Source organism: Sorex fumeus, unplaced genomic scaffold, assembly GCF_029834395.1.
Source record: "Sorex fumeus unplaced genomic scaffold, SorFum_2.1 ptg000070l, whole genome shotgun sequence".
NCBI classification, from domain to species: Eukaryota; Metazoa; Chordata; class Mammalia; order Eulipotyphla; family Soricidae; genus Sorex; species Sorex fumeus.
In genome coordinates, this window is record NW_026606127.1 from 10,600,934 (window position 1) to 10,611,037 (window position 10,104).

Below are 10,104 nucleotides of genomic sequence, written 5' to 3' on the forward strand. Positions count from 1 at the left end.
CATCCACCTTTTCTTGGAGAAGTACACGGGACTGAGGTGAAAACAACAAAAGGCTCTAGTTTAATGGTCTTAATTAAGGTTTCAGGGAACGACATTAAACAACCTCATATACCATCTTCCAAAAGAATTATTTTGTAAAACTGATGCCTAGGGTATGGTAAAAGATATTATGGTAAAAACCATATTTTTCTTTCTGGGACATTAAATTTCTAAATCTATTTATTCATGCTGCTTTGAAATACATTCCTTGATTAGGAATCATTGTCTGCCATAGGAGTGAGGAAGGACAACACTCAAAGTAATAAGAAGAGAAAAATATGGAAAAATTAACTCCTACTAAGTTTAACACATATACTAAAATTGAAATGATAAAATGATGAGCATGGTCCTTGCACAGAGATGATATGCAAACTTGTAAAGCATTCCATATTTTTGTTGCAAGAAGAATGAACAGGTCTACTTTAAGCTAAGACAATCCCCACAAGTACAAAAATTCTACATAAAGAGAGCACAAATCCACACCACAACAATCTCTCTCAATGTCAATGGACTAAATGTGCCAATTCAGAGGCACAGAATGGGAAGATGAATTAGAAAACTGAAACCAACATTCATTCTGCTGCCTGCAAGAAACACGTCTGAACAATCAAAGCACCCATGGGCTAAAAGTAAAAGTCTGGGAAACAAGTTTTCAAGAAAATATCACCTCCACAAAGCTGGAGTGGCGATACTAGTATCAGACCACATGGACTTTAGGCTAAAGATTATCAGAGACAGTGAAGGTCATTTCTTAATGATCATGGGATATGTACATCAGAAAGAACTCACCCTCCTCAATGTATATGATCCTAATGACAGACCAGGAAAATACTTAAAAACAACTTCTAATTGACTTATAGAAAAACATTGATAGCAACACAATACTAGAAGGAGATTTCAACACTTCTTTGACACTTCTCCATAGATCAAACAGACTGAAGCTCAGCAAGGAAATATTTTCTTTAAGGGGAGTAATGAACAACCATTGGCTTAGGGAAGAAATCAAAGAGGAAATAAAAAATTTCCAGAAACAAATGAGAATGAGGACACGAGCTACCATAACTTGTGGGACACAGCAAAAGCAGTGTTAAGAGGAAAGATTATAGATCTGCCAGAATTCATTAGGAAGAAAGAAAGGGCCTACATGAATAAATTAGAGGTCAAGATTTTGTAAAATGACCAACAAAAGTAGTCCAAAATAGGCTGGAGGAAGGAAATAATAAAACTTGTACCAGACATCAATGAGCTACAATCCCAAAATACAATCCAAAAGACCAATAAAAGCAAAAGCTCGTTCTTTGAGAAAATAAATAAGATCAATAAACCATGAGAAGCCTCTCAAAAAAACAAAGAGAAAGAATTCTAATAAATCAAATCAGAAATGCAAAGGGGGTTATCCTAATAGAAACTACAGAAATACATAGGATCATCAGAGATTATATTGAGATTCTTTGCAGCAGGAAATGAGAGAATTTTGAATAAATTGATAAATTATTGGATTCCAATTACCTCCCAAGGCTGAACCAAGAAGATTTGGAATACTTGAACCTATCACTAACAAGGAAATTGAAATGATGGTCAAAAGTATCCCTGCAAACAGAATCCATGGCCCAGATGGATTCAATAGTGAACTATTTCAAACCTTTAAAGAGGAACTGCTTCCAACATTTTTAAGATTTTCCAGGAATTGAAGAAACAGAAATACTCCCAAATAGTTTCTATGAGGCAAAGATCACCCTAATACTCAAATCGATAGAGACACCACAAAAAAAGAAAATTACAGACCTATTTCCTTGATGAATACAGATACAAAGATTTTCAAGAAAATACCTGCAAAGAGAATCCAGAAACTCAACAAAAGATCACACACTATGACCAAATAGGTTTAGCTTGGGGATGCAAGGATGGCTTAACATTCTCTAGTCAATCAACAGAATACACCATCTCAATAAAATAAAGATAAAAGTCATATGATCATATCAATAGATGTAGATAAAGCATTTGATAAGATCCAGCACCCATTCATGATGAAAAACTCTCAACAAAATTGGATTTGAAAGTACTTTCCTCAATCTAGTCAAAGCAAATTACCACAAACCCATGGCAAGCATTATTCTCAAGGGGGAAAAACCAAAGACTTGGAGCAGAAATCAATGAACTAGAATCCCAGAATACAATCAGGCACAAAACAAGTTACCCACTCTCACACCTCCTATTCACCATAGTACTTAAAGTACTTGCCATATGATTTCGGTAAAAAAAAAAAGATATCAAGGGCATCCAGATAAAAAAGGAAGAACTCAAGCTTTTACTATTTGGAGATGACATGATACTATACTTATAAAATCCCAAAGAATCTACAAAAAAGCTCCTGGGAACAATAGATTTGTTTAGTAAAGTAGCATATTACAAAATCAATATCTGGTACTCCATGGCTTTCACATATATTAATAATGAAAGAGAAAAAAGAGATAGAGAAAAACAATCCCATTCACAATAATACCTCAGAAAATAGAGTATAATAGAATCAACTAAAAAGGTTAAGGAACTATACCAAAAAAAAAATAAACCTACAAAACACTACTTCACGAAATAAGAGAGTATATGAGGAAATGGAATCACATCCCATGCCCATGGATTGAGAGGTTTAACACTGTCAAAATGGCAATCCACCCCAAAGCTCTATAAAGATTTAATGCACTTTCTATAAGGATACCCATAACATTTTTCAAAGAAATAGATTAATCACTCTTAAACTCATACAAAACCATAAACTCCCATGAAGAGCTAAAGCAATCTTTGGTAAAAAGAAGAAGGGAACACCTTCCCCAACTTCAAACCCTACTACAAAGTTTTAGTAATCAAAATACCATGATATTCAGATAAAGACAGGTCTCAGATCAATGGAATATAGTCAAATATCCTGACGCTGGCCCTCAGATTATTATTACCTAATCTTTCTTAAAGGCTCAAGAAATATGAAGTTGAGCTAGGAAGTCTCTTCAACAACTGGTGCTGGGAAAACTGGACAGCAATATGCAAAAAAAATGAACTCAGACCTCTTTATAGTGCCAGGCACAAAGTCAGATCAAATGTATTAAAGACCTCACTATCATACCTGAATTCTTAAGATATATGGAGAAAAATGTGGGAAGATCCCTTCATGACATTAAAGCTAAGGGAAACTTCTAGAATGAAACACCACTGACCAAGGAAGAGGAAGTGAAGATAAACAAATGAGACTAGATTAAACTAAGAAGTTTCTGCAACTCAGAAAAAATGGTGACCATGATCGAAAGACAGCCCACATAATGTGGAAAAATTATTTATGCAATACCCATACAATTAACCTCAAAATTCTGACTCCTGTATCATTAAGAACACTAAATAGTTCCTGTGAATTTTATTCTTCTTCACATATATTTACTCTAAAATATTTTAGATACACTTTTAAACCACAGGTAAAAAGGAAAAATTATAAGTTTTTTTAAAAATAAAAAATAACCCCTATACATAGCCAGGTGCGACCCAAAAAACAAAAAAGCAAGCAAGCAAGCAAGCAAGAAAAAATTTAAAAATTAAAAAATAATGCCGTTTGCAATGCTAAGGATCAATCCCAGATCATCATTCTTTGCGTTTTTGGGTCACACGTGGCGATGCACAGTGGTTACTCCTGGCTCTGCACTCAGGAATTACTCCTCACGGTGCTTGGGGGGACCATACAGGATGCTGGGAATCTAACCTGGGTATGCCGTGTGCAAGGCAAATGCCCTACCTGCTGTACTATAGCTCCAGCTCCCCCCCCTCCCTGTGATTCATCATCTTGAGGGCCTCAGATTTTTACCTTCCATTTGGAAACTTCATCTTTACATTGACACAGTAAATTGAAACCACAGAACCATTGAACGGCATGTTATAATGGTAGCAGCCATGAGCAAACATTGATAACCCATTAGTTGGCATGAATGACTTCTGTCTCAGAGGCTTCACTTCTGAGGATACCGGTCACTATCTCCTTTCTGTTACATATCCCAGGATCAGAACCTACATCAGGCCATCAGTAGAAATTGTCCACCCGAAAGCTAGCCTTCCACTGGCATCAGAATCCTTGATCCATCTAACTTGAAATTTTTCATTCATGACTTGTTGACCTTGTTTCAGGTGGATGCATCCAGAGCATAAACTCAGCTTCCCGTTGTTTCCACAGGAAACCCAAATACCTAAGAATGTTATCATTTCTGACGCCACTCTTAAATATTTTTTTGGAATCCCACGGTAAGATACTATCATTCGTGTTATAATATTACTGTTATCTATAGTTCGGTCTCCCCAAAGAACTCTCTACCCTCCTCACTCCAAGTGCAGACTCCAGTGTATCATGATCCTGAACGTACTTATAATAGTTTCACTCAGGTTCTCCCCTAAAGTGTACAAGTTAAGTTCATACCAATCCAAGTTCTTATTCCTAAACTACCAGAGTGGGCTTGTTCCTCAAGCTTGTGTTCTCCCTTGAAGAAATACCGTGCTTCCTTTCTCTATGTCTCTCTTTGCTTGTTTTGTTAAATGACTGTTCTCGCTTGAACATATATTCCATTCCACCCTACAACTGTTTCACAATTTTCTAAGAGTTTTTCAATAAAATATATTTTGTTTCACTAAACTAAAACTTTGAAAACACCAGAGCATTGTTAAAACCAGTATTTGTATCTTTTAAACCACAAATTTTGAAAATGAAAGGTGGTAAAGCAATGGAATACTACTCAGTTGTATGAAGTTAAATCTTCTTATTATTTGTATATAAAATGTATAACATGAGGAAAATATGTTTAGTGACAAAAACCAGGCAGAGAAAGATAGGCATCCTACAAGTTCATGCCTATGTGGCATATGGAGAAAACAAATTAAAAGAATAAAATGAGACAGACAAACGTCTAAAACATTATTTATATTCTATGATTTATAATTCAATTAACAATGGTTTCTCATACACATAATTCCAACAAGACACTCCTCATTCTCTCAAAGAACAAACCCTCCCTCTCCCCCAATCCCCCAGAATCCCTCCCTCCTAATCCCCTGACCCAATTGTGTGGATCAGTTCTCCCCTTACATTGCTCTTGAACATTTGTTGCTACCTTGCTGTGTGTCTTTTCATCCCACATATGAGAAAAATCTCTCTGTATCTGTTCCTTTCCTTAAGGCTAACTTTACATGCATGATATCCTCTAGTTTCATCCAATGTTGAAAATTACATAATTTTGATCTTTTCAAAGCAATAAAAACAAACTTTAGAACTATGAGACTATTTAGTTACCAGATCGAAAAGTATAATCAAAGTGGGAAAACTAAACAATGGTGAATGACAGAGTAGGCCTTTCAGTAGTGAGTGTAATGTGATACATGCAAGTAGATTCTGCATAATCCTAAAATTTATGAAATTCTATAATGTAATTCTATAAGGTAATTTTAAATAATCAAAAAAGTATTTAAATAATTTACATTTATCTATGATTATGACGTATCTTTTGTGTCAAACTATCAGAAATAAAAAGAATGTGAGATAGAGATATGGTGTATCACTATACTTTTAAACAAGAGAAGCGCTAAAAATTTCTGTATCTTGATGAACTCTCATATAAATTGACTCCAAAATCAAATTAATATACTCAAGGAAAAATAAAAGTCAACCAATTTAATCTTTTGCCTTCACTCAGGTTCCCATCTGCTGATCTCTGGCAGACGAAACAATTTTTATTTTATTTTATTTTTTTAAAATTTTTATTAGTGAAACACCATGATGTACAGTTGTACATTTACAAATTTTTGTGCTTGGGTTTTGATTATACAATGATCAAATGCCCATTCTTCCGCCAGTGCCCATTTTCCACCACCATGTATTCCAGTATCCCTCCCACACCAATCCCCCCCCCCCCATCCCACCCTGCCTCTGTGGCAGGGCATTCCCTTTTTTTTCTCTCTCTCTTTTTGGGTGTTGTGGTCTGCAAAAGAGGCATTAAATTGCAATCATGTTCAGTCCATAGTCAGAATTTTTATTTTCAAAGTATTTCTTGGCAGAGGTTTGGCATTCTTTGCTAGCAACCAACTCATTTTCTTCTGCATTTTTTTTTCTAGAAATATATACTTATACTAAGACTGATTAGTTATGGCACCAAATTGACAAATGTCCCTGTTTTTACTTCAGTTCTATTTCCTAATTATCACAAATTATTAGCAGTGGATAGAAAATAACTAGCCCAAAATTCGTGGGGGAAATGGAAATGTTTATGCTTTCCATAGTTTGGAAAATCCCTGTCACTAGTATAGTGACATACATCTAAATTTGTAAACAAAATGATTAAGAAGAGGTAAACCATGACTGCCATTTCAAGGAAGAATGGGCCTTCAGCAAATATCCTTGGTTTCAGAAGGATGGCTCTGACTTGGATTGGGGGCAAACATGAGAGCTGTGAGCTACCTGCAGTTAACACATGCTCTGAGGCTATGTGGTGACACTGCTGAGAAATGTCGAGAGCCCTGATTAGGTAGGGTCATGGGGGAGAATGGAATGATGACAAGAAAACAGAGAAACAGGACAAGATCATAGATTCCTTTGAATAAAAGTTTTCATCTCTAATGTATTAATCTGTGAAAAAGAGAACCAACTTCTTATCATTCTTCCTGGCAATATATTATCCTTACATAATGCTTCAGGAAAAAAACGCTTCCCTTGTTAGTAATTATAGCCTGAATATCTGTGAGGTCTTTGAACTCTTTCTATATATACAGTGCAGATGACTGAAACCAATCTCACTATTCAAGTATCTAAACTGCAATGTTCAGACCATTTAGCTCTCTAAACTCTGATGGCTCCAAATCTTCTAAGATCAGCTTTCATCTCTTCCATGATATCCAGGCTTCTCTTCTGAACTGTCAACTCTCCCTTTCTTTCTCCCTCTCTCTACCAACTATGGTCTCCCTGCCAAAATTTGCCAAGACAAGCCTTCTTGAAATATAGACATAAGTTGCCTTCTCCTTTTTTTTAAATTTAGGCAATTTTGATTTTCAAAGTCATTTATATTGGAGATTTGTCATACAATATTCCAATTCTAATCACACCACCAGTGTCTGCATCCCTCCACCAACAAATTACCCATTTTTCCCTGCATTCCCACCGATTTCCTTGACAAACACATTTTGAAGTTTTACTATTGTACTTTGGGTTGATACATACAGTAGTGTTGGCATTGGTGGTTAAGACATAAACCTCAACTTTTTCATGCTGGCCTTACTGGATCAATGCCCACTGACACCATGTAGGGGAAATATATGAGAACAAATCATTTAGCTCCAAATTTTTCTAATAATCTTTAAACAGTTCTGATCGAAAAGAAAATAGTGAGAACTGGAGGAGACAACCCCTTGTCAGCCTGCAAAGTCTTTTCATTTTTCCACATTACAAAAGAAGAAATCAGTGAAGGAGGTCTGTCATCACGCAACTTAGGTGACCCTGCTGAGATGTGTTCAACAGGGTGTTTTGTGCTCTTCTCTCCTTCCACCAGAAGTCCCAACCCTATGATTTTTGTTTCTTCAGTCCGCATAAAATGAAAAAGTTTTACCACACAGACATCCATGCAATGAGCCCAGCCAAGGTGATAAAAATGAATTTCAGCACATTCATAGGTTATTCATGGTGGTAGAATCTAAATATCATATTTTTGTATTGAATATGCAGGAGACACATATTACAAACCTTTTCATGATTCAGTTTCAATCATAGGATATTTTAACACCTAACCTCCACTAGTATACATTTCCATTGCTAATGTCCCCAGTTTCTCTCCCACCACTCCCTCTCCCAACCCCAAACCCCACCTGACAGCCTGCTGTCTCTACACTATGGCAGGCACCTCTCTCTCTCTCTCTCTCTCTCTCTCTCTCTCACATACTTTGGGCATTATGGATTGTAATACAGAGAGGGAGAAGTTCTCACGTTTATTCCTTTACCTACTTTCAGGACTCAGTTCTCACCCAGAGTAATCACTTCCAACTATCATTGTCATAGCGGTCCCTTCTTCGGCTACATGCAAAAATATAGGCTCAGAACTCTGCCTAACACCATGTACAAAAGTAAGATCAAAATGGATTAAAGACCTCAACATCAGACCAGAAACCATAAGGTACATTGAAGATAAAGTTGGCAAAACCCTCCATGACATTGAAGCTAATGGTATCTTCAAAGATGCCACGCCACTGGCCGAGCAAGTGAAAACAGAGATAGATAAATGGGACTATCTTAAACTAAGAAGCTTCTGCACCTCCAAAGAAACAGTGACCAAAATACAAAGACAGTCTACAGAATGGGAAAGGATATTCACCGAATACACATCTGAGAAAGGGTTGATATCCAGGATATACAAAATACTGGTTAAACTCCACAAGAAGAAAACATAGCGGTCCCTTCTTTATTCCAAATGCTCGCCTTCAGCACTTGTGGCAAGCGTCCAACCATTGACCATTTCTCCTGGCCGGTGTTTCTGCTATCCTTGGGTATTAGTCTCACATTCTGGTTTTTTATATCCAAAAAATGGGGTAGTCCAATCAGTATACCCCTTTCCTTCTGACTGATTTCATTGAGCATGATATTCTTCCCTGTACATCCATTTGTAAGCCAATTTCATGATGTCAGTTTCCTGCCAAATGCGTAGTATTCAATTGTGTAGGTATACCATAGTTTCTTCTGGCTATTGTGAATGGTACTGCAGATGGTATTTCTGTTGTAAATATCTTGTTTAATGTAAATTACATAGGAAAATACTTCCCACATTCCAAACATACAGAATCCACTCACTAACAGAGCTTTTTTTAATTTTTTAAAAAAATATAATTTATTATGATGCTTTCTAAAAAAGGGAAGCTATTAACAAAAATTCAGGGAAAACATATTCTATAAAAGTGAAAAAATATAACCTTAAGAAAGGACAACAGGTACATGTTCTTGCTCCTCAAAAATCCATGTGTTTCTTGATATATTGTCAAAATCTTTCGATAGCCTTAAAATTCTTCAACTTAATTTCTAAACACTATTTAAAGTTATATTAATTTAATAGGTGTAATCAGCTTTATAGAATATTTATTTGATTCTTTCATATTTTACATAAACAACGTTTGAATTAACCAGAGCACTGTAGCACTGTCCTCCCATTGTTCACTGATTTGCTCAACCAGGCACCAGAAATGTCCCTATGGTGAGACTTGTTGTTACTGTTCTTGGCATGTCGAATACTTCACAGGTAGCTTGCCAGGCTTTGCCATGAGGGAGGGTTACTCTCAGTAGCTTGCTGGGCTCTCTGAGAGGAGGAGAGCAATCGAACCCAGGTTGGCCATGTGTAAGGCAAACGTCTTACTCACTGTGCTATGGCTCCAGCCCATATATATATTTATACATATATATGTGTATTTACAGACACATACATATTGATATATTCCTCTTACACGGCTCTTAAGCTCCAACTCATATTTTTTCCTCCTCCAATTCTTTACTACTTCTCTCCCCATACTTGGGGCTCAACTAATTTTCCGAGTCCCCTCAGATGCATTTCTGAGGCCATGATAAAGGAACGCATAACACATACATGCAAGGAAGGCACAAAGCATATGTAGATAAATTTCATATGGACATATAATTGTGATGACAAGTTTACAAACTGTATTCGCTTCAAGTACAGAGTTCCTGATCTCTGGAACTGTGTATTGATACTCCATGCACCGTCAAATATCCAGCTACTGTCCACAACTAACTAACAACAATCCCCTACCCATTTCAGTCATTTACTTCCCCTCCTATAAGGACGATTTTGATGTCAGAGTGTAAAGGTTTTATTTTACTTTTGTTTTATTAGTCCATAAGCTCAGGTGGTGGATTACTCAAATGTCTTTATTTGAGCTCCTAAGTATGTCTAAAATATAATGTAATCAATGAGGAAAAACACTTTGTATGTGAGAGAAAGTAAGCCAATGTCTAAAATCACACAGCAAATGTCAAAGTCAAGCTCAAATGAGGCTTAT

The 10,104-nt window shown here is 36.3% G+C and overlaps 1 pseudogene; it reads left to right on the forward strand.

Annotated features, from left to right (window-relative positions):
- The first annotated feature begins 340 nt into the window (after positions 1–340).
- On the forward strand, positions 341–434 carry LOC130037110 (uncharacterized; annotated as a pseudogene).
- Positions 435–10,104: the final 9,670 nt, after the last annotated feature.